This window comes from Triturus cristatus, chromosome 3_1, assembly GCF_964204655.1.
Source record: "Triturus cristatus chromosome 3_1, aTriCri1.1, whole genome shotgun sequence".
NCBI classification, from domain to species: Eukaryota; Metazoa; Chordata; class Amphibia; order Caudata; family Salamandridae; genus Triturus; species Triturus cristatus.
In genome coordinates, this window is record NC_140583.1 from 1039877323 (window position 1) to 1039901414 (window position 24092).

Sequence of the window (24092 nt, forward strand, 5' to 3'; positions counted from 1 at the left end):
TTTTTCTCCTACTCAGAAACTTCTATTTCGACCAATTTCAGGCATTAAAATGACTCTAAACACACTTATTTTAGTTCCAAAAGTGATAATTCACATGCAATAGGCATTTACAGTCAAAAAATTAAACATTAAAAAATTACCATTTCTGACCGTTTCAAAAAAGTTGTACAGGTCACTGGTCATCGTTTTTCATCAGAAAATGGATTTTTGGGAAAATGGAAAAAAAGAATTAAAACGTCATTTGGATTGTGCCTCATGCTGAATAACTACTTTTTAAAGCCTCAATGTGACCAAAATTGCATAGTCATTTACAGTCCAAAAACTAAACATTAAAAAATGACCATTTCTGACCGTCCGGAGAAAGTTCGACAGGTCACGGGTCATCGTTTTTCATCAGAAAATTGATTTTTTGGACTGTAGAAAAAATTATTCAAAACGTCATTTGGAATGTGCCTCATGTTGAATAACTACATTTTAAAGCCTCAATGTGACCAAAATTGCCATTTTTACAGACTTTTTTCCTACTCAGAAGCTTCTATTTCGACCAATTTCAGGCATTAAAATGACTCTAAACAAACTTATTTTAGTTCCAAAAGTGATAATTCACATACAATTGTCATTTACAGTCATAAAATTAAACATAAAAAAATTACCATTTCTGACCGTCTGGAGAAATTTCGACAGGTCACGGGTCATCGTTTTTCATCAGAAAATTGATTTTTTGGACAATAGAAAAAATGCTTCAAAACGTCATTTGGATTGTGCCTCATGCTGAAAAACTACTTTTTAAAGCCTCAATGTGACCAAAATTGCCATTTTTACAGACTTTTTCTCCTACTCAGAAGCTTCTAATTCATCCAATTTCAGGCATTAAAATGACTCTAAATACACTTATTTTAGTTCCAAAAGTGATAATTCACATACAATAGTCATTTACAGTCAAAAAATTAAACATCAAAAAATTACCATTTCTGGCCGTCTGGAGAAAGTTCGACAGGTCACGGGTCATAGTTTTTCATCAGAAAATTGAGTTTTTTGGACTGTAGAAAAAATTATTCAAAACGTCATTTTTAATGTGCCTTATGTTGAATAACTACTTTTTAAAGCCTCAATGTGACCAAAATTGCCATTTTACAGACTTTTTCTCCTACTCAGAAGCTTCTATTTTGACCAATTTCAGGCATTAAAATGACTCTAAACACACTTATTTTAGTTCCCAAAATTAATAATTCACATGCAATAGTCATTTTTCAGTAAAAAAATGTAAACATTAAAAAATTGCCATTTCTGACCGTCTGGAGAAAGTTTGACGGGTCACGGGTCATAGTTTTTCATCAGAAAATTGATTTTTTGGACTGTAGAAAAGTTGATTCAAATGTCATTTGGATTGTGCCTCATGTTGAATAACTATGTTTAAAAGCCTCAATGTGACCAAAATTGCCATTTTTACAGACTTTTTCTCCTACCCAGAAGCTTCTAATTCAACCAATTTCAGTTATTAAAATGACTCTAAACACACTTATTTTAGTTCCAAAAGTGATAATTCAAATGCACTAGTCATTTACAGTCAAACAATGTAACATTAAAAAATTACCATTTGGGAACGTCTGGAGAAAGTTCGACAGGTCACGGGTCATCGTTTTTCATCAGAAAATTGATTTTTTGGACTGTAGAAAAATTGATTCAAAATGTCATTTGGATTGTGCCTCATGTTGAATAACTACTTTTTAAAGCCTCAATGTGACCAAAATTGCCATTTTTACAGACTTTTTCTCCTACTCAGAAGCTTTTATTTCGACCAATTTCAGGCATTAAAATGACTCTAAACACACTTATTTTAGTTCCAAAAGTGATAATTCACATACAATAGTCATTTACTGTCAAAAAATTAAACATTAAAAAATGACCATTTCTGACCGTCTGGAGAAAGTTCAACAGGTCACGGGTCATCGTTTTTCATCAGAAAATGGATTTTTTGACTGTAGAAAAATGTATTCAAAACGTCATTTGGATTGTGCCTCATGTTGAATAACTACTTTTTAAAGCCTCAATGTGACCAAAATTGCCATTTTTACAGACTTTTTCTCCTACTCAGAAACTTCTATTTCGACCAATTTCAGGCATTAAAATGACTCTAAACACACTTATTTTAGTTCCAAAAGTGATAATTCACATACAATAGTCATTTACTGTCAAAAAATTAAACATTAAAAAATGACCATTTCTGACCGTCTGGAGAAAGTTTTCATCAGAAAATTTTTCATCAGAAAATGGATTTTTTGGACTGTAGATCATCGTTTTTCATCAGAAAATTGATTTTTTGGACTGTAGAAAAATTGATTCAAAATGTCATTTGGATTGTGCCTCATGTTGAATAACTACTTTTTAAAGCCTCAATGTGACCAAAATTGCCATTATTACAGACTTTTTCTCCTACTCAGAAGCTTCTATTTCGACCAATTCCAGGCATTAAAATGACTCTACACACACTTATTTTAGTTCCAAAAGTGATAATTCACATGCAATAGGCATTTACAGTCAAAAAATTAAACATAAAAAAATTACCATTTCTGACCGTTTCAAAAAGGTTTGACAGGTCACGGGTCATCGTTTTTCATCAGAAAATGGATTTTTGGGAAAATGGAAAAAATGATTCAAAACGTCATTTGGATTGTGCCTCATGCTGAATAACTACTTTTTAAAGCCTCAATGTGACCAAAATTGCATAGTCATTTACAGTCCAAAAACTAAACATTAAAAAATGATCATGTCTGACCGTCCGGAGAAAGTTCGACAGGTCACGGGTCATCGTTTTTCATCAGAAAATGGATTTTTTGGACTGTAGAAAAATGTATTCAAAACGTCATTTGGATTGTGCCTCATGTTGAATAACTACTTTTTAAAGCCTCAATGTGACCAAAATTGCCATTTTTACAGACTTTTTCTCCTACTCAGAAACTTATATTTCGACCAATTTCAGGCATTAAAATGACTCTAAACACACTTATTTTAGTTCCAAAAGTGATAATTCACATACAATAGTCATTTACTGTCAAAAAATTAAACATTAAAAAATGACCATTTCTGACCGTCTGGAGAAAGTTCGACAGGTCACGGATCATCGTTTTTCATCAGAAAATTGATTTTTTGGACTGTAGAAAAATTGATTCAAAATGTCATTTGGATTGTGCCTCATGTTGAATAACTACTTTTAAAAGCCTCAATGTGACCAAAATTGCCATTATTACAGACTTTTTCTCCTACTCAGAAGCTTCTATTTCGACCAATTTCAGGCATTAAAATGACTCTAAACACACTTATTTTAGTTCCAAAAGTAATAATTCAAATGCAATATTCATTTACAGTCAAACAATGTAACATTAAAAAATTACCATTTGGGAACGTCTGGAGAAAGTTCGACAGGTCACGGGTCATCGTTTTTCATCAGAAAATGGATTTTTTGGACTGTAGAAAAATTGATTCAAAATGTCATTTGGATTGTGCCTCATGTTGAATAACTACTTTTTAAAGCCTCAATGTAACCGAAATTGCCATTATTACAGACTTTTTCTCCTACTCAGAAGCTTCTATTTCGACCAATTCCAGGCATTAAAATGACTCTAAACACACTTATTTTAGCTCCAAAAGTGATAATTCACATGCAATAGGCATTTACAGTCAAAAAATTAAACATTAAAAAATTACCATTTCTGACCGTTTCAAAAAAGTTTGACAGGTCATGGGTCATCGTTTTTCATCAGAAAATGGATTTTTGGGAAAATGGAAAAAATGATTCAAAACGTCATTTGGATTGTGCCTCATGCTGAATAACAACTTTTTAAAGCCTCAATGTGACCAAAATTGCATAGTCATTTACAGTCCAAAAACTAAACATTAAAAAATGATCATTTCTGACCGTCCGGTGAAAGTTCGACAGGTCACGGGTCATCGTTTTTCATCAGAAAATGGATTTTTTGGACTGTAGAAAAATGTATTCAAAACGTCATTTGGATTGTGCCTCATGTTGAATAACTACTTTTTAAAGCCTCAATGTGACCAAAATTGCCATTTTTACAGACTTTTTCTCCTACTCAGAAACTTATATTTCGACCAATTTCAGGCATTAAAATGACTCTAAACACACTTATTTTAGTTCCAAAAGTGATAATTCACATACAATAGTCATTTACTGTCAAAAAATTAAACATTAAAAAATGACCATTTCTGACCATCTGGAGAAAGTTCGACAGGTCACGGATCATCGTTTTTCATCAGAAAATTGATTTTTTGGCCTGTAGAAAAATTGATTCAAAATGTCATTTGGATTGTGCCTCATGTTGAATAACTACTTTTTAAAGCCTCAATGTGACCAAAATTGCCATTATTACAGACTTTTTCTCCTACTCAGAAGCTTCTATTTCGACCAATTTCAGGCATTAAAATTACTCTAAACACACTCATTTTAGTTGCAAAAGTGATAATTCAAATACAATAGTCATTTACTGTCAAAAAATTAAACATTAAAAAATTACCATTTCTGACCGTCTGGAGAAAGTTCGACAGGTCACGGGTCATCATTTTTCATCAGAAAATGGATTTTTTGGACTGTAGAAAAAATGATTCAAAATGTCATTTGGATTGTGCCTCATGTTGCAAAACTACTTTTTAAAGCCTCAAAGTAATCAAAATTGCCATTTTTACAGCCTTTTTCTCCTACTAAGAAGCTTCTAATTCGACCAATTTCAGGCATTATAATGACTCTAAACTCACTTATTTTAGTTCCAGAAGTGATAATTCACATGCAATAGTCATTTACAGTCAAAAAATTAAACATTAAAAATCACCATTTCTGACCGTCTGGAGAAAGTTCGACAGGTCACGGGTCATCGTTTTTCATCAGAAAATCGATTTTTTGGACTGTAGAAAAAGTTATTCAAAACGTCATTTGGATTGTGCCTCATGCTGAATAACTACTTTCTAAAGCCACAATGTCACCAAAATTGCCATTTTTACAGACTTTTTCTTCTACTCAGAAGCTTCTATTTTGACCAATTTCAGGCATTAAAATGACTCTAAACACACTTATTTTAGTTCCAAAAGTGATAATTCACATGCAATAGTCATTTACGTCAAAAAATTAAACATTAAAAAATTACCATTTCTGTCCGTCTGCAGAAAATTCGTCAGGTCATGGGTCATCGTTTTTCATCAGACAATTGACTTTTTTGGACTGTACAAAAATTGATTCAAAATGTCATTTGGATTGTGCCTCATGTTGAAAAACTACTTTTTAAAGCCTCAAAGTAATCAAAATTGCCATTTTTACAGACTTTTTCTCCTACTCAGAAGCTTCTAATTCGACCAATTTCAGGCATTAAAATGACTCTAAACACACTTATTTTAGTTCCAAAAGGGATAATTCACATGCAATAGACATTTACAGTCAAAAAATTAAACATTAAAAAATTACCATTTCTGACCGTCTGAAAAAAGTCCGACAGGTCACGGGTCATCGTTTTTCATCAGAAAATGGATTTTTTGGGCTGTAGAAAAATTGATTCAAATGTCATTTGGATTGTGCCTCATGTTGAATAACTATGTTTAAAAGCCTCAATGTGACCAAAATTGCCATTTTTACAGACTTTTTCTCCTACCCAGAAGCTTCTAATTCAACCGATTTCAGGCATTAAAATGACTCTAAACACACTTATTTTAGTTCCAAAAGTGATAATTCACATACAATAGTCATTTACAGTAAAAAAATTAAACATTAAAAAATTACCATTTCTGACCGTCCGGAGAAAGTTCGACAGGTCATGGGTCATAGTTTTTCATCAGAAAATGGATTTTTTGGACTGCAGAAAAAATTATTCAAAACGTAATTTGGAATGTACCTCATGTTGAATAACTACTTTTTAAAGCCTCAATGTGACCAAAATTGCCATTTTTACAGACTTTTTCTCCTACTCAGAAGCTTCTAATTCGACCAATTTCAGGCATTAAAATGACTCTAAACACACTTATTTTAGTTCCAAAAGTGATAATTCACATACAATAGTCATTTACAGTAAAAAAATTAAACATTAAAAAATTACCATTTCTGACCGTCCGGAGAAAGTTCGACAGGTCGCGGGTCATCCTTTTTCATCAGAAAATGGATTTTTTGGACTGTAGAAAAATTGGTTCAAAATGTCATTTGGATTGTGCCTCATGTTGAATAACTGCTTTTTAAAGCCTCAATGTGACCAAATTGCCATTTGTAAAGACTTTTTCTCCTACTCAGAAGCTTCTATTTCGACCAATTTCAGTCATTAAAATGACTATAAACACACTTATTTTAGTTCCAAAAGTGAGAATTCACATGCAATAGTCATTTACAGTCCAAAAATTAAACATTAAAAAATGACCATTTCTGACCGTCTGGAGAAAGTTCGACATGTCACGGGTCTTCATTTTTCATCAGAAAATGGATTTTTTGGACTGTAGATAAAATGATTCAAAAAGTCATTTGGATTGTGCCTCATGCTGAAAACCTACTTTTTAAAGCCTCAATGTGACCAAAATTGCCATTTTTACAGACTTTTTCTCCTACTCAGAAGCTTCTATTTTGACCAATTTCAGACATTAAAATGACTCTAAACACACTTATTTTAGTTCCTATAATTAATAATTCACATGCAATAGTCATTTTTCAGTAAAAAAATTAAACATTAAAAAATTGCCATTTCTGACCGTCTGGAGAAAGTTTGACGGGTCACGGGTCATAGTTTTTCATCAGAAAATGGGTTTTTTGGACTGTAGAAAAATTGATTCTAAATGTCATTTGGATTGTGCCTCATGTTGAAAAACTACTTTTTAAAGCCTCAAAGTAATGAAAATTGCCAGTTTTTACAGACTTTTTCTCCTACTCAGAAGCTTCTAATTCAACCAATTTCAGGCATTAAAATGACTCTAAACACACTTATTTTAGTTCCAAAAGTGATAATTCACATACAATAGTCATTTACAGTCAAAAAATTAAACATTAAAAAATTACCATTTCTGACCGTCTGAAAAAAGTTCGACAGGTCACGGGTCATCGTTTTTCATCAGAAAATGGATTTTTTGGACAGTAGAAAAATTGATTCAAAATGTCATTTGGATTTTGCCTCATGCTGAATAACTACTTTTTAAAGCCTCAATGTGACCAAAATTGCCATTTTTACAGACTTTTTCTCCTACTCATAAGCTTCTATTTCGATCAATTTCAGTCATTAAAATGACTATAAACACACTTATTTTAGTTCCAAAAGTTATAATTCACATGCAATAGTCATTTACAGTCAAAAAAAGAAACATTAAAAAATTACCATTTCTGACCGTCTGGAGAAAGTTCGACAGGGTCATCGTTTTTCATCAGAAAATCGATTTTTTGGACTGTAGAAAAAATTATTCAAAACGTCATTTGGATTGTGCCTCATGTTGAATAACTACTTTCTAAAGCCACAATGTCACCAAAAATGCCATTTTTACAGACTTTTTCTTCTACTCAGAAGCTTCTATTTTGACCAATTTCAGGCATTAAAATGACTCTAAACACACTTATTTTAGTTTTAAAAGTGATAATTCACATGCAATAGTCATTTACGTCAAAAAATTAAACATTAAAAAATTACCATTTCTGACCGTCTGCAGAAAATTCGACAGGTCATGGGTCATCGTTTTTCATCAGACAACTGACTTTTTTGGACTGTACAAAAATTGATTCAAAATGTCATTTGGATTGTGCCTCATGTTGAAAAACTACTTTTTAAAGCCTCAAAGTAATCAAAATTGCCATTTTTACAGACATTTTCTCCTACCCAGAAGCTTCTAATTCAACCAATTTCAGGCATTATAATGACTCTAAACTCACTTATTTTAGTTCCAGAAGTGATAATTCACATGCAATAGTCATTTACAGTCAAAAAATTAAACATTAAAAATCACCATTTCTGACCGTCTGGAGAAAGTTCGACAGGTCACGGGTCATCATTTTTCATCAGAAAATCGATTTTTTGGACTGTAGAAAAAATTATTCAAAACGTCATTTGGATTGTGCCTCATGCTGAATAACTACTTTCTAAAGCCACAATGTCACCAAAATTGCCATTTTTACAGACTTTTTCTTCTACTCAGAAGCTTCTATTTTGACCAATTTCAGGCATTAAAATGACTCTAAACACACTTATTTTAGTTCCAAAAGTGATAATTCACATGCAATAGTCATTTACGTCAAAAAATTAAACATTAAAAAATTACCATTTCTGTCCGTCTGCAGAAAATTCGTCAGGTCATGGGTCATCGTTTTTCATCAGACAATTGACTTTTTTGGACTGTACAAAAATTGATTCAAAATGTCATTTGGATTGTGCCTCATGTTGAAAAACTACTTTTTAAAGCCTCAAAGTAATCAAAATTGCCATTTTTACAGACTTTTTCTCCTACTCAGAAGCTTCTAATTCGACCAATTTCAGGCATTAAAATGACTCTAAACACACTTATTTTAGTTCCAAAAGGGATAATTCACATGCAATAGACATTTACAGTCAAAAAATTAAACATTAAAAAATTACCATTTCTGACCGTCTGAAAAAAGTCCGACAGGTCATCGTTTTTCATCAGAAAATGGATTTTTTGGGCTGTAGAAAAATTGATTCAAATGTCATTTGGATTGTGCCTCATGTTGAATAACTATGTTTAAAAGCCTCAATGTGACCAAAATTGCCATTTTTACAGACTTTTTCTCCTACCCAGAAGCTTCTAATTCAACCAATTTCAGGCATTAAAATGACTCTAAACACACTTATTTTAGTTCCAAAAGTGATAATTCACATACAATAGTCATTTACAGTAAAAAAATTAAACATTAAAAAATTACCATTTCTGACCGTCCGGAGAAAGTTCGACAGGTCATGGGTCATAGTTTTTCATCAGAAAATGGATTTTTTGGACTGCAGAAAAAATTATTCAAAACGTAATTTGGAATGTACCTCATGTTGAATAACTACTTTTTAAAGCCTCAATGTGACCAAAATTGCCATTTTTACAGACTTTTTCTCCTACTCAGAAGCTTCTAATTCGACCAATTTCAGGCATTAAAATGACTCTAAACACACTTATTTTAGTTCCAAAAGTGATAATTCACATACAATAGTCATTTACAGTAAAAAAATTAAACATTAAAAAATTACCATTTCTGACCGTCCGGAGAAAGTTCGACAGGTCGCGGGTCATCCTTTTTCATCAGAAAATGGATTTTTTGGACTGTAGAAAAATTGGTTCAAAATGTCATTTGGATTGTGCCTCATGTTGAATAACTGCTTTTTAAAGCCTCAATGTGACCAAATTGCCATTTGTAAAGACTTTTTCTCCTACTCAGAAGCTTCTATTTCGACCAATTTCAGTCATTAAAATGACTATAAACACACTTATTTTAGTTCCAAAAGTGAGAATTCACATGCAATAGTCATTTACAGTCCAAAAATTAAACATTAAAAAATGACCATTTCTGACCGTCTGGAGAAAGTTCGACATGTCACGGGTCTTCATTTTTCATCAGAAAATGGATTTTTTGGACTGTAGATAAAATGATTCAAAAAGTCATTTGGATTGTGCCTCATGCTGAAAACCTACTTTTTAAAGCCTCAATGTGACCAAAATTGCCATTTTTACAGACTTTTTCTCCTACTCAGAAGCTTCTATTTTGACCAATTTCAGACATTAAAATGACTCTAAACACACTTATTTTAGTTCCTATAATTAATAATTCACATGCAATAGTCATTTTTCAGTAAAAAAATTAAACATTAAAAAATTGCCATTTCTGACCGTCTGGAGAAAGTTTGACGGGTCACGGGTCATAGTTTTTCATCAGAAAATGGGTTTTTTGGACTGTAGAAAAATTGATTCTAAATGTCATTTGGATTGTGCCTCATGTTGAAAAACTACTTTTTAAAGCCTCAAAGTAATGAAAATTGCCAGTTTTTACAGACTTTTTCTCCTACTCAGAAGCTTCTAATTCAACCAATTTCAGGCATTAAAATGACTATAAACACACTTATTTTAGTTCCAAAAGTGATAATTCACATACAATAGTCATTTACAGTCAAAAAATTAAACATTAAAAAATTACCATTTCTGACCGTCTGAAAAAAGTTCGACAGGTCACGGGTCATCGTTTTTCATCAGAAAATGGATTTTTTGGACTGTAGAAAAATTGATTCAAAATGTCATTTGGATTTTGCCTCATGCTGAATAACTACTTTTTAAAGCCTCAATGTGACCAAAATTGCCATTTTTACAGACTTTTTCTCCTACTCATAAGCTTCTATTTCGATCAATTTCAGTCATTAAAATGACTATAAACACACTTATTTTAGTTCCAAAAGTTATAATTCACATGCAATAGTCATTTACAGTCAAAAAAAGAAACATTAAAAAATTACCATTTCTGACCGTCTGGAGAAAGTTCGACAGGGTCATCGTTTTTCATCAGAAAATCGATTTTTTGGACTGTAGAAAAAATTATTCAAAACGTCATTTGGATTGTGCCTCATGTTGAATAACTACTTTCTAAAGCCACAATGTCACCAAAAATGCCATTTTTACAGACTTTTTCTTCTACTCAGAAGCTTCTATTTTGACCAATTTCAGGCATTAAAATGACTCTAAACACACTTATTTTAGTTTTAAAAGTGATAATTCACATGCAATAGTCATTTACGTCAAAAAATTAAACATTAAAAAATTACCATTTCTGACCGTCTGCAGAAAATTCGACAGGTCATGGGTCATCGTTTTTCATCAGACAACTGACTTTTTTGGACTGTACAAAAATTGATTCAAAATGTCATTTGGATTGTGCCTCATGTTGAAAAACTACTTTTTAAAGCCTCAAAGTAATCAAAATTGCCATTTTTACAGACATTTTCTCCTACCCAGAAGCTTCTAATTCAACCAATTTCAGGCATTATAATGACTCTAAACTCACTTATTTTAGTTCCAGAAGTGATAATTCACATGCAATAGTCATTTACAGTCAAAAAATTAAACATTAAAAATCACCATTTCTGACAGTCTGGAGAAAGTTCGACAGGTCACGGGTCATCGTTTTTCATCAGAAAATCGATTTTTTGGACTGTAGAAAAAATTATTCAAAACGTCATTTGGATTGTGCCTCATGCTGAATAACTACTTTCTAAAGCCACAATGTCACCAAAATTGCCATTTTTACAGACTTTTTCTTCTACTCAGAAGCTTCTATTTTGACCAATTTCAGGCATTAAAATGACTCTAAACACACTTATTTTAGTTCCAAAAGTGATAATTCATATGCAATAGTCATTTACGTCAAAAAATTAAACATTAAAAAATTACCATTTCTGTCCGTCTGCAGAAAATTCGTCAGGTCATGGGTCATCGTTTTTCATCAGACAATTGACTTTTTTGGACTGTACAAAAATTGATTCAAAATGTCATTTGGATTGTGCCTCATGTTGAAAAACTACTTTTTAAAGCCTCAAAGTAATCAAAATTGCCATTTTTACAGACTTTTTCTCCTACTCAGAAGCTTCTAATTCGACCAATTTCAGGCATTAAAATGACTCTAAACACACTTATTTTAGTTCCAAAAGGGATAATTCACATGCAATAGACATTTACAGTCAAAAAACTTAAACATTAAAAAATTACCATTTCTGACCGTCTGAAAAAAGTCCGACAGGTCACGGGTCATCGTTTTTCATCAGAAAATGGATTTTTTGGGCTGTAGAAAAATTGATTCAAATGTCATTTGGATTGTGCCTCATGTTGAATAACTATGTTTAAAAGCCTCAATGTGACCAAAATTGCCATTTTTACAGACTTTTTCTCCTACCCAGAAGCTTCTAATTCAACCAATTTCAGGCATTAAAATGACTCTAAACACACTTATTTTAGTTCCAAAAGTGATAATTCACATACAATAGTCATTTACAGTAAAAAAATTAAACATTAAAAAATTACCATTTCTGACCGTCCGGAGAAAGTTCGACAGGTCATGGGTCATCCTTTTTCATCAGAAAATGGATTTTTTGGACTGTAGAAAAATTGGTTCAAAATGTCATTTGGATTGTGCCTCATGTTGAATAACTGCTTTTTAAAGCCTCAATGTGACCAAATTGCCATTTGTAAAGACTTTTTCTCCTACTCAGAAGCTTCTATTTCGACCAATTTCAGTCATTAAAATGACTATAAACACACTTATTTTAGTTCCAAAAGTGAGAATTCACATGCAATAGTCATTTACAGTCCAAAAATTAAACATTAAAAAATGACCATTTCTGACCGTCTGGAGAAAGTTCGACATGTCACGGGTCTTCATTTTTCATCAGAAAATGGATTTTTTGGACTGTAGATAAAATGATTCAAAAAGTCATTTGGATTGTGCCTCATGCTGAAAACCTACTTTTTAAAGCCTCAATGTGACCAAAATTGCCATTTTTACAGACTTTTTCTCCTACTCAGAAGCTTCTATTTTGACCAATTTCAGACATTAAAATGACTCTAAACACACTTATTTTAGTTCCTATAATTAATAATTCACATGCAATAGTCATTTTTCAGTAAAAAAATTAAACATTAAAAAATTGCCATTTCTGACCGCCTGGAGAAAGTTTGACGGGTCACGGGTCATAGTTTTTCATCAGAAAATGGGTTTTTTGGACTGTAGAAAAATTGATTCTAAATGTCATTTGGATTGTGCCTCATGTTGAAAAACTACTTTTTAAAGCCTCAAAGTAATGAAAATTGCCAGTTTTTACAGACTTTTTCTCCTACTCAGAAGCTTCTAATTCAACCAATTTCAGGCATTAAAATGACTCTAAACACACTTATTTTAGTTCCAAAAGTGATAATTCACATACAATAGTCATTTACAGTCAAAAAATTAAACATTAAAAAATTACCATTTCTGACCGTCTGAAAAAAGTTCGACAGGTCACGGGTCATCGTTTTTCATCAGAAAATGGATTTTTTGGACTGTAGAAAAATTGATTCAAAATGTCATTTGGATTTTGCCTCATGCTGAATAACTACTTTTTAAAGCCTCAATGTGACCAAAATTGCCATTTTTACAGACTTTTTCTCCTACTCATAAGCTTCTATTTCGATCAATTTCAGTCATTAAAATGACTATAAACACACTTATTTTAGTTCCAAAAGTTATAATTCACATGCAATAGTCATTTACAGTCAAAAAAAGAAACATTAAAAAATTACCATTTCTGACCGTCTGGAGAAAGTTCGACAGGGTCATCGTTTTTCATCAGAAAATCGATTTTTTGGACTGTAGAAAAAATTATTCAAAACGTCATTTGGATTGTGCCTCATGTTGAATAACTACTTTCTAAAGCCACAATGTCACCAAAAATGCCATTTTTACAGACTTTTTCTTCTACTCAGAAGCTTCTATTTTGACCAATTTCAGGCATTAAAATGACTCTAAACACACTTATTTTAGTTTTAAAAGTGATAATTCACATGCAATAGTCATTTACGTCAAAAAATTAAACATTAAAAAATTACCATTTCTGACCGTCTGCAGAAAATTCGACAGGTCATGGGTCATCGTTTTTCATCAGACAACTGACTTTTTTGGACTGTACAAAAATTGATTCAAAATGTCATTTGGATTGTGCCTCATGTTGAAAAACTACTTTTTAAAGCCTCAAAGTAATCAAAATTGCCATTTTTACAGACATTTTCTCCTACCCAGAAGCTTCTAATTCAACCAATTTCAGGCATTATAATGACTCTAAACTCACTTATTTTAGTTCCAGAAGTGATAATTCACATGCAATAGTCATTTACAGTCAAAAAATTAAACATTAAAAATCACCATTTCTGACAGTCTGGAGAAAGTTCGACAGGTCACGGGTCATCGTTTTTCATCAGAAAATCGATTTTTTGGACTGTAGAAAAAATTATTCAAAACGTCATTTGGATTGTGCCTCATGCTGAATAACTACTTTCTAAAGCCACAATGTCACCAAAATTGCCATTTTTACAGACTTTTTCTTCTACTCAGAAGCTTCTATTTTGACCAATTTCAGGCATTAAAATGACTCTAAACACACTTATTTTAGTTCCAAAAGTGATAATTCATATGCAATAGTCATTTACGTCAAAAAATTAAACATTAAAAAATTACCATTTCTGTCCGTCTGCAGAAAATTCGTCAGGTCATGGGTCATCGTTTTTCATCAGACAATTGACTTTTTTGGACTGTACAAAAATTGATTCAAAATGTCATTTGGATTGTGCCTCATGTTGAAAAACTACTTTTTAAAGCCTCAAAGTAATCAAAATTGCCATTTTTACAGACTTTTTCTCCTACTCAGAAGCTTCTAATTCGACCAATTTCAGGCATTAAAATGACTCTAAACACACTTATTTTAGTTCCAAAAGGGATAATTCACATGCAATAGACATTTACAGTCAAAAAACTTAAACATTAAAAAATTACCATTTCTGACCGTCTGAAAAAAGTCCGACAGGTCACGGGTCATCGTTTTTCATCAGAAAATGGATTTTTTGGGCTGTAGAAAAATTGATTCAAATGTCATTTGGATTGTGCCTCATGTTGAATAACTATGTTTAAAAGCCTCAATGTGACCAAAATTGCCATTTTTACAGACTTTTTCTCCTACCCAGAAGCTTCTAATTCAACCAATTTCAGGCATTAAAATGACTCTAAACACACTTATTTTAGTTCCAAAAGTGATAATTCACATACAATAGTCATTTACAGTAAAAAAATTAAACATTAAAAAATTACCATTTCTGACCGTCCGGAGAAAGTTCGACAGGTCATGGGTCATCCTTTTTCATCAGAAAATGGATTTTTTGGACTGTAGAAAAATTGGTTCAAAATGTCATTTGGATTGTGCCTCATGTTGAATAACTGCTTTTTAAAGCCTCAATGTGACCAAATTGCCATTTGTAAAGACTTTTTCTCCTACTCAGAAGCTTCTATTTCGACCAATTTCAGTCATTAAAATGACTATAAACACACTTATTTTAGTTCCAAAAGTGAGAATTCACATGCAATAGTCATTTACAGTCCAAAAATTAAACATTAAAAAATGACCATTTCTGACCGTCTGGAGAAAGTTCGACATGTCACGGGTCTTCATTTTTCATCAGAAAATGGATTTTTTGGACTGTAGATAAAATGATTCAAAAAGTCATTTGGATTGTGCCTCATGCTGAAAACCTACTTTTTAAAGCCTCAATGTGACCAAAATTGCCATTTTTACAGACTTTTTCTCCTACTCAGAAGCTTCTATTTTGACCAATTTCAGACATTAAAATGACTCTAAACACACTTATTTTAGTTCCTATAATTAATAATTCACATGCAATAGTCATTTTTCAGTAAAAAAATTAAACATTAAAAAATTGCCATTTCTGACCGCCTGGAGAAAGTTTGACGGGTCACGGGTCATAGTTTTTCATCAGAAAATGGGTTTTTTGGACTGTAGAAAAATTGATTCTAAATGTCATTTGGATTGTGCCTCATGTTGAAAAACTACTTTTTAAAGCCTCAAAGTAATGAAAATTGCCAGTTTTTACAGACTTTTTCTCCTACTCAGAAGCTTCTAATTCAACCAATTTCAGGCATTAAAATGACTCTAAACACACTTATTTTAGTTCCAAAAGTGATAATTCACATACAATAGTCATTTACAGTCAAAAAATTAAACATTAAAAAATTACCATTTCTGACCGTCTGAAAAAAGTTCGACAGGTCACGGGTCATCGTTTTTCATCAGAAAATGGATTTTTTGGACTGTAGAAAAATTGATTCAAAATGTCATTTGGATTTTGCCTCATGCTGAATAACTACTTTTTAAAGCCTCAATGTGACCAAAATTGCCATTTTTACAGACTTTTTCTCCTACTCATAAGCTTCTATTTCGATCAATTTCAGTCATTAAAATGACTATAAACACACTTATTTTAGTTCCAAAAGTTATAATTCACATGCAATAGTCATTTACAGTCAAAAAAAGAAACATTAAAAAATTACCATTTCTGACCGTCTGGAGAAAGTTCGACAGGGTCATCGTTTTTCATCAGAAAATCGATTTTTTGGACTGTAGAAAAAATTATTCAAAACGTCATTTGGATTGTGCCTCATGTTGAATAACTACTTTCTAAAGCCACAATGTCACCAAAATTGCCATTTTTACAGACTTTTTCTTCTACTCAGAAGCTTCTATTTTGACCAATTTCAGGCATTAAAATGACTCTAAACACACTTATTTTAGTTTTAAAAGTGATAATTCACATGCAATAGTCATTTACGTCAAAAAATTAAACATTAAAAAATTACCATTTCTGACCGTCTGCAGAAAATTCGACAGGTCATGGGTCATCGTTTTTCATCAGACAACTGACTTTTTTGGACTGTACAAAAATTGATTCAAAATGTCATTTGGATTGTGCCTCATGTTGAAAAACTACTTTTTAAAGCCTCAAAGTAATCAAAATTGCCATTTTTACAGACATTTTCAACTACTCAGAAGCTTCTAATTCGACCAATTTCAGGCATTAAAATGACTCTAAACACACTTATTTTAGTTCCAAAAGGGATAATTCACATGCAATAGACATTTACAGTCAAAAAATTAAACATTAAAAAATTACCATTTCTGACCATCTGAAAAAAGTCCGACAGGTCACGGGTCATCGTTTTTCATCAGAAATGGATTTTTTGGGCTGTAGAAAAAGTGATTCAAATGTCATTTGGATTGTGCCTCATGTTGAATAACTATGTTTAAAAGCCTCAATGTGACCAAAATTTCCATTTTTACAGACTTTTTCTCCTACCCAGAAGCTTCTAATTCAACCAATTTCAGGCATTAAAATGACTCTAAACACACTTATTTTAGTTCCAAAAGTGATAATTCACATACAATAGTCATTTACAGTAAAACAATTAAACATTAAAAAATTACCATTTCTGACCGTCCGGAGAAAGTTCGACAGGTCATGGGTCATCGTTTTTCATCAGAAAATGGATTTTTTGGACTGCAGAAAAAAATTTTCAAAACGTAATTTGGAATGTACCTCATGTTGAATAACTACATTTTAAAGCCTCAATGTGACCAAAATTGCCATTTTTACAGACTTTTTCTCCTACTCAGAAGCTTCTAATTCGACCAATTTCAGGCATTAAAATGACTCTAAACACACTTATTTTAGTTCCAAAAGTGATAATTCACATACAATAGTCATTTACAGTAAAAAAATTAAACATTAAAAAATTACCATTTCTGACCGTCCGGAGAAAGTTCGACAGGTCACGGGTCATCCTTTTTCATCAGAAAATTGATTTTTTGGACTGTAGAAAAATTGGTTCAAAATGTCATTTGGATTGTGCCTCATGTTGAATAACTGCTTTTTAAAGCCTCAATGTGACCAAATTGCCATTTGTACAGACTTTTTCTCCTACTCAGAAGCTTCTATTTCGACCAATTTCAGTCATTAAAATGACTCTAAACACACTTATGTTAGTTCCCAAAATTAATAATTCACATGCAATAGTCATTTTTCAGTAAAAAAACTAACATTAAAAAATTGCCATTTCTGACCGTCTGGAGAAAGTTTGACGGGTCACGGGTCATAGTTTTTCATCAGATAATTGATTTTTGGACTGTAGAAAAGTTGATTCAAAATGTCATTTGGATTGTGCATCATGTTGAAAAACTACTTTTTAAAGCCTCAAAGTAATCAAAATTGCCATTTTTACAGACTTTTTCTCCTACTCAGAAGCTTCTATTTCGACCAATTTCATGCATTAAAATGACTCTAAACAAACTTATTTTAGTTCCAAAAGTGATAATTCACATACAATTGTCATTTACAGTCATAAAATTAAACATAAAAAAATTACTATTTCTGACCGTCTGGAGAAATTTCGACAGGTCACGGGTCATCGTTTTTCATCAGAAAATTGATTTTTTGGACTATAGAAAAAATGCTTCAAAACGTCATTTGGATTGTGCCTCATGCTGAAAAACTACTTTTTAAAGCCTCAATGTGACCAAAATTTGCCATTTTTACAGACTTTTTCTCCTACTCAGAAGCTTCTAATTCATCCAATTTCAGGCATTAAAATGACTCTAAATACACTTATTTTAGTTCCAAAAGTGATAATTCACATACAATAGTCATTTACAGTCAAAAAATTAAACATTAAAAAATTACCATTTCTGACCGTCTGGAGAAAGTTCGACAGGTCACGGGTCATCGTTTTTCATCAGAAAATAGATTTTTTGGACTGTAGAAAAAATTATTCAAAACGTCATTTTTAATGTGCCTTATGTTGAATAACTACTTTTTAAAGCCTCAATGTGACCAAAATTGCAATTTTTACAGACTTTTTCGCCTACTCAGAAGCTTCTATTTTGACCAATTTCAGGCATTAAATGACTCTAAACACACTTATTTTAGTTCACAAAATTATTAATTCACATGCAATAGTCATTTTTCAGTAAAAAAAATTAAACATAAAAAAATTACCATTTCTGACCGTCTGGAGAAATTTGGACAGGTCACGGGTCATCGTTTTTCATCAGAAAATTGATTTTTTGGACTATAGAAAAAATGATTCAAAACGTCATTTGGATTGTGCCTCATGCTGAATAACTACTTTTTAAAGCCTCAATGTGACCAAAATTGCAATTTTTACAGACTTTTTCTCCTACTCAGAAGCTTCTAATTCAACCAATTTCAGGCATTAAAATGACTCTAAACACACTTATTTTAGTTCCAAAAGTGATAATTCACATACAATAGTCATTTACAGTAAAAAAATTAAACAGTAAAAAATTACCATTTCTGACCGTCCGGAGAAAGTTCGACAGGTCATGGGTCATCGTTTTTCATCAGAAAATGGATTTTTTGGACTGTAGAAAAAATTATTCACAATGTATTTTGGAATGTACCTCATGTTGAATAACTACTTTTTAAAGCCTCAATGTGACCAAAATTGCCATTTTTACTGACTTTTTCTCCTACTCAGAAGCTTCTATTTCGACCAATTTCAGTCATTAAAATGACTATAAACACACTTATTTTAGTTCCAAAAGTGAGAATTCACATGCAATAGTCATTTACAGTCCAAAAATGAAACATTAAAAAATGACCCATTTCTGACCGTCTGAGAAAGTTCAAGATGTCACGGGTCATCATTTTTCATCAGAAAATTGATTTTTTGGACTGTAGATAAAATAATTCAAAAAGTCATTTGGATTGTGCCTCATGCTGAAAATCTACTTTTTAAAGCCTCAATGTGACCAAAATTGCCATTTTTACAGACTTTTTCTCCTACTCAGAAGCTTCTATTTCGACCAATTTCAGTAATTAAAATGACTATAAACACACTTATTGTAGTTCCAAAAGTGATAATTCACATGCAATAGTCACTTACAGTCCAAAAATTAAACATTAAAAAATGACCATTTCTGGCCGTCTGGAGAAAGTTCGACAGGTCACGGGTCATCGTTTTTCATCAGAAAAATGGATTTTTTGGACTGTAGAATTTTTTTTTCAAAACGTCATTCTGAATGTGCCTCAAGTTGAATAACTACATTTTAAAGCCTCAATGTGACCAAAATTGCCATTTTTACAGACTTTTTTCCTACTTAGAAGCTTCTAATTCAACAAATTTCAGGCATTAAAATGACTCTAAACACACTTATTTTAGTTCCAAAAGTGATAATTCACATACAATAGTCAATTACAGTCCAAAAATTAAACATTAAAAAATTACCATTTCTGACCGTCTGGAGAAAGTTCGACAGGTCACGGGTCATCATTTTTCATCAGAAAATGGATTTTTTGGAAAATGGAAAAAATGATTCAAAACGTCATTTGATTGTGCCTCATGCTGAATACCTACTTTTTAAATCCTCAATGTGACCAAAATTGCCATTTTTACAGACTTTTTCTCCTACTCAGAAGCTTCTATTTCGACCAATTTCAGTAATTAAAATGACTATAAACACACTTATTTTAGTTCCAAAAGTGATAATTCACATACAATAGTCATTTACTGTCAAAAAATTAAACATTAAAAAATGACCATTTCTGACCGTCTGGAGAAAGATCATCGTTTTTCATCAGAAAATTGATTTTTTGGACTGTAGAAAAATTGATTCAAAATGTCATTTGGATTGTGCCTCATGTTGAATAACTACTTTTTAAAGCCTCAATGTGACCAAAATTGCCATTTGTACAGACTTTTTCTCCTACTCAGAAACTTCTATTTCAACCAATTTCAGGCATTAAAATTACTCTAAATACACTTATTTTAGTTCCAAAAGTGATAATTCACATGCAATAGTCATTTACAGTCCAAAAATTAAACATTAAAAAATGACCATTTCTCACCGTCTGCAGAAAATTCGACAGGTCGCGGATCATCGTATTTCATCAGAGAATTGACTTTTTTGGACTGTACAAAAATTGATTCAAAATGTTATTTGGATTGTGCCTCATGTTGAAAAACTACTTTTTAAAGCCTCAAAGTAATCAAAATTGCCATTTTTACAGACTTTTTCTCCTACTCAGAAGCTTCTAATTCGACCAATTTCAGGCATTAAAATGACTCTAAACACACTTATTTTAGTTCCAAAAGTGATAATTCAAATGCAATAGTCATTTACGTCAAACAATGTAACATTAAAAATTACCATTTGGGAACGTCTGGAGAAAGTTCGACAGGTCACGGGTCATCGTTTTTCATCAGAAAATGGATTTTTTGGACTGTAGAAAAATTGATTCAAAATGTCATTTGGATTGTGCCTCATGTTGAATAACTACTTTTTAAAGCCTCAATGTGACCAAAATTGCCATTTTTACAGACTTTTTCTCCTACTCAGAAGCTTCTATTTCGACCAATTTCAGGCATTAAAATTACTCTAAACACACTTATTTTAGTTGCAAAAGTGATAATTCAAATACAATAGTCATTTACTGTCAAAAATTAAACATAAAAAATTACCATTTCTGACTGTCTGGAGAAAGTTCGACAGGTCACGGGTCATCGTTTTTCATCAGAAAATAGATTTTTTGGACTGTAGAAAAAAGTATTCAAAACGTCATTTTTAATGTTGTGCCTTATGTTGAATAACTACTTTTTAAAGCCTCAATGTGACCAAAATTGCCATTTTTACAGACTTTTTCTCCTACTCAGAAGCTTCTATTTTGACCAATTTCAGGCATTAAAATGACTCTAAACACACTTATTTTAGTTCCCAAAATTAATAATTCACATGCAATAGTCATTTTTCAGTAAAAAAATTAAACATTAAAAAATTGCCATTTCTGACCGTCTGGAGAAAATTTGACGGGTCATGGGTCATCGTTTTTCATCAGAAAATGGATTTTTTGGGCTGTAGAAAAAATTGATTCAAATGTCATTTGGATTGTGCCTCATGTTGAATAACTATGTTTAAAAGCCTCAATGTGACCAAAATTGCCATTTTTACAGACTTTTTCTCCTACCCAGAAGCTTCTAATTCAACCAATTTCAGGCATTAAAATGACTCTAAACACACTTATTTTAGTTCCAAAAGTGATAATTCATATGCAATAGACATTTACAGTCAAAAAAACTTAAACATTAAAAATTGCCATTTCTGACCGTCTGGAGAAAGTTTGACGGGTCACGGGTCATAGTTTTTCATCAGAAAATTGATTTTTTGGACTGTAGAAAATTTGATTCAAAATGTCATTTGGATTGTGCATCATGTTGAAAAACTACTTTTTAAAGCCTCAAAGTAATCAAAATTGCCATTTTTACAGACTTTTTCTCCTACTCAGAAGCTTCTATTTCGACCAATTTCAAGCATTAAAATGACTCTAAACACACTTATTTTAGTTCCAAAAGTGATAATTCATATGCAATAGACATTTACAGTCAAAAAACTTAAACATTAAAAAATCACAATTTCTGACCGTCTGCAGAAACTTTGACAGGTCACGGGTCACAGTTTTTCATCAGAAAAGGGGTTTTTGGACTGTAGAAAAATTGATTCTAAATGTCATTTGGATTGTGCCTCATGTTGAAAAACTACTTTTTAAAGCCTCAAAGTAATGAAAATTGCCAGTTTTTACAGACTTTTTCTCCTACTCAGAAGCTTCTAATTCAACCAATTTCAGGCATTAAAATGACTCTAAACACACTTATTTTAGTTCCAAAAGTGATAATTCACATACAATAGTCATTTACAGTCAAAAAATTAAACATTAAAAAATGACCATTTCTGACCGTCTGGAGAAAGATCATCGTTTTTCATCAGAAAATTGATTTTTTGGACTGTAGAAAAATTGATTCAAAATGTCATTTGGATTGTGCCTCATGTTGAATAACTACTTTTTAAAGCCTCAATGTGACCAAAATTGCCATTTGTACAGACTTTTTCTCCTACTCAGAAACTTCTATTTCAACCAATTTCAGGCATTAAAATTACTCTAAATACACTTATTTTAGTTCCAAAAGTGATAATTCACATGCAATAGTCATTTACAGTCCAAAAATTAAACATTAAAAATGACCATTTCTCACCATCTGCAGAAAATTCGACAGGTCACGGATCATCGTATTTCATCAGAGAATTGACTTTTTTGGACTGTACAAAAATTGATTCAAAATGTTATTTGGATTGTGCCTCATGTTGAAAAACTACTTTTTAAAGCCTCAAAGTAATCAAAATTGCCATTTTTACAGACTTTTTCTCCTACTCAGAAGCTTCTAATTCGACCAATTTCAGGCATTAAAATGACTCTAAACACACTTATTTTAGTTCCAAAAGTGATAATTCACATGCAATAGACATTTACAGTCAAAAACTTAAACATTAAAAAATTACCATTTCTGACCGTTTGAAAAAAGTTCGACAGGTCACGGGTCATCGTTTTTCATCAGAAAATGGATTTTTTGGACTGTAGAAAATTCATTCAAAACGTCATTTGGATTGTGCCTCATGTTGAATAACTACTTTTTAAAGCCTCAATGTGACCAAAATTGCCATTTTTACAGACTTTTTCTCCTACTCAGAAGCTTCTATTTCGACCAATTTCAGGCATTAAAATGACTCTAAACACACTTATTTTAGTTCCAAAAGTGATAATTCAAATGCAATAGTCATTTACAGTCAAACAATGTAACATTAAAAAATTACCATTTGGGAACGTCTGGAGAAAGTTCGACAGGTCACGGGTCATCGTTTTTCATCAGAAAATGGATTTTTTGGACTGTAGAAAAATTGATTCAAAATGTCATTTGGATTTTGCCTCATGTTGAAAAACTACTTTTTAAAGCCTCAAAGTAATCAAAATTGCCATTTTTACAGACTTTTTCTCCTACTCAGAAGCTTCTATTTCGACTAATTTCATGCATTAAAATGACTCTAAACAAACTTATTTTAGTTCCAAAAGTGATAATTCACATACAATTGTCATTTACAGTCATAAAATTAAACATAAAAAAATTATCGTTTCTGACCGTCTGGAGAAATTTCGACAGGTCACGGGTCATCGTTTTTCATCAGAAAATTGATTTTTTGGACTATAGAAAAAATGCTTCAAAACGTCATTTGCATTGTGCCTCATGCTAAATAACTACTTTTTAAAGCCTCAATGTGACCAAAATTGCCATTTTTACAGACTTTTTCTCCTACTCAGAAGCTTCTAATTCATCCAATTTCAGGCATTAAAATGACTCTAAATACACTTATTTTAGTTCCAAAAGTGATAATTCACATACAATAGTCATTTACAGTCAAAAAATTAAACATTAAAAAATTACCATTTCTGACCGTCTGGAGAAAGTTCGACAGGTCACGGGTCATCGTTTTTCATCAGAAAATAGATTTTTTGGACTGTAGAAACAATTATTCAAAACGTCATTTTTAATGTGCCTTATGTTGAATAACTACTTTTTAAAGCCTCAATGTGACCAAAATTGCCATTTTTACAGACTTTTTCTCCTACTCAGAAGCTTCTATTTTGACCAATTT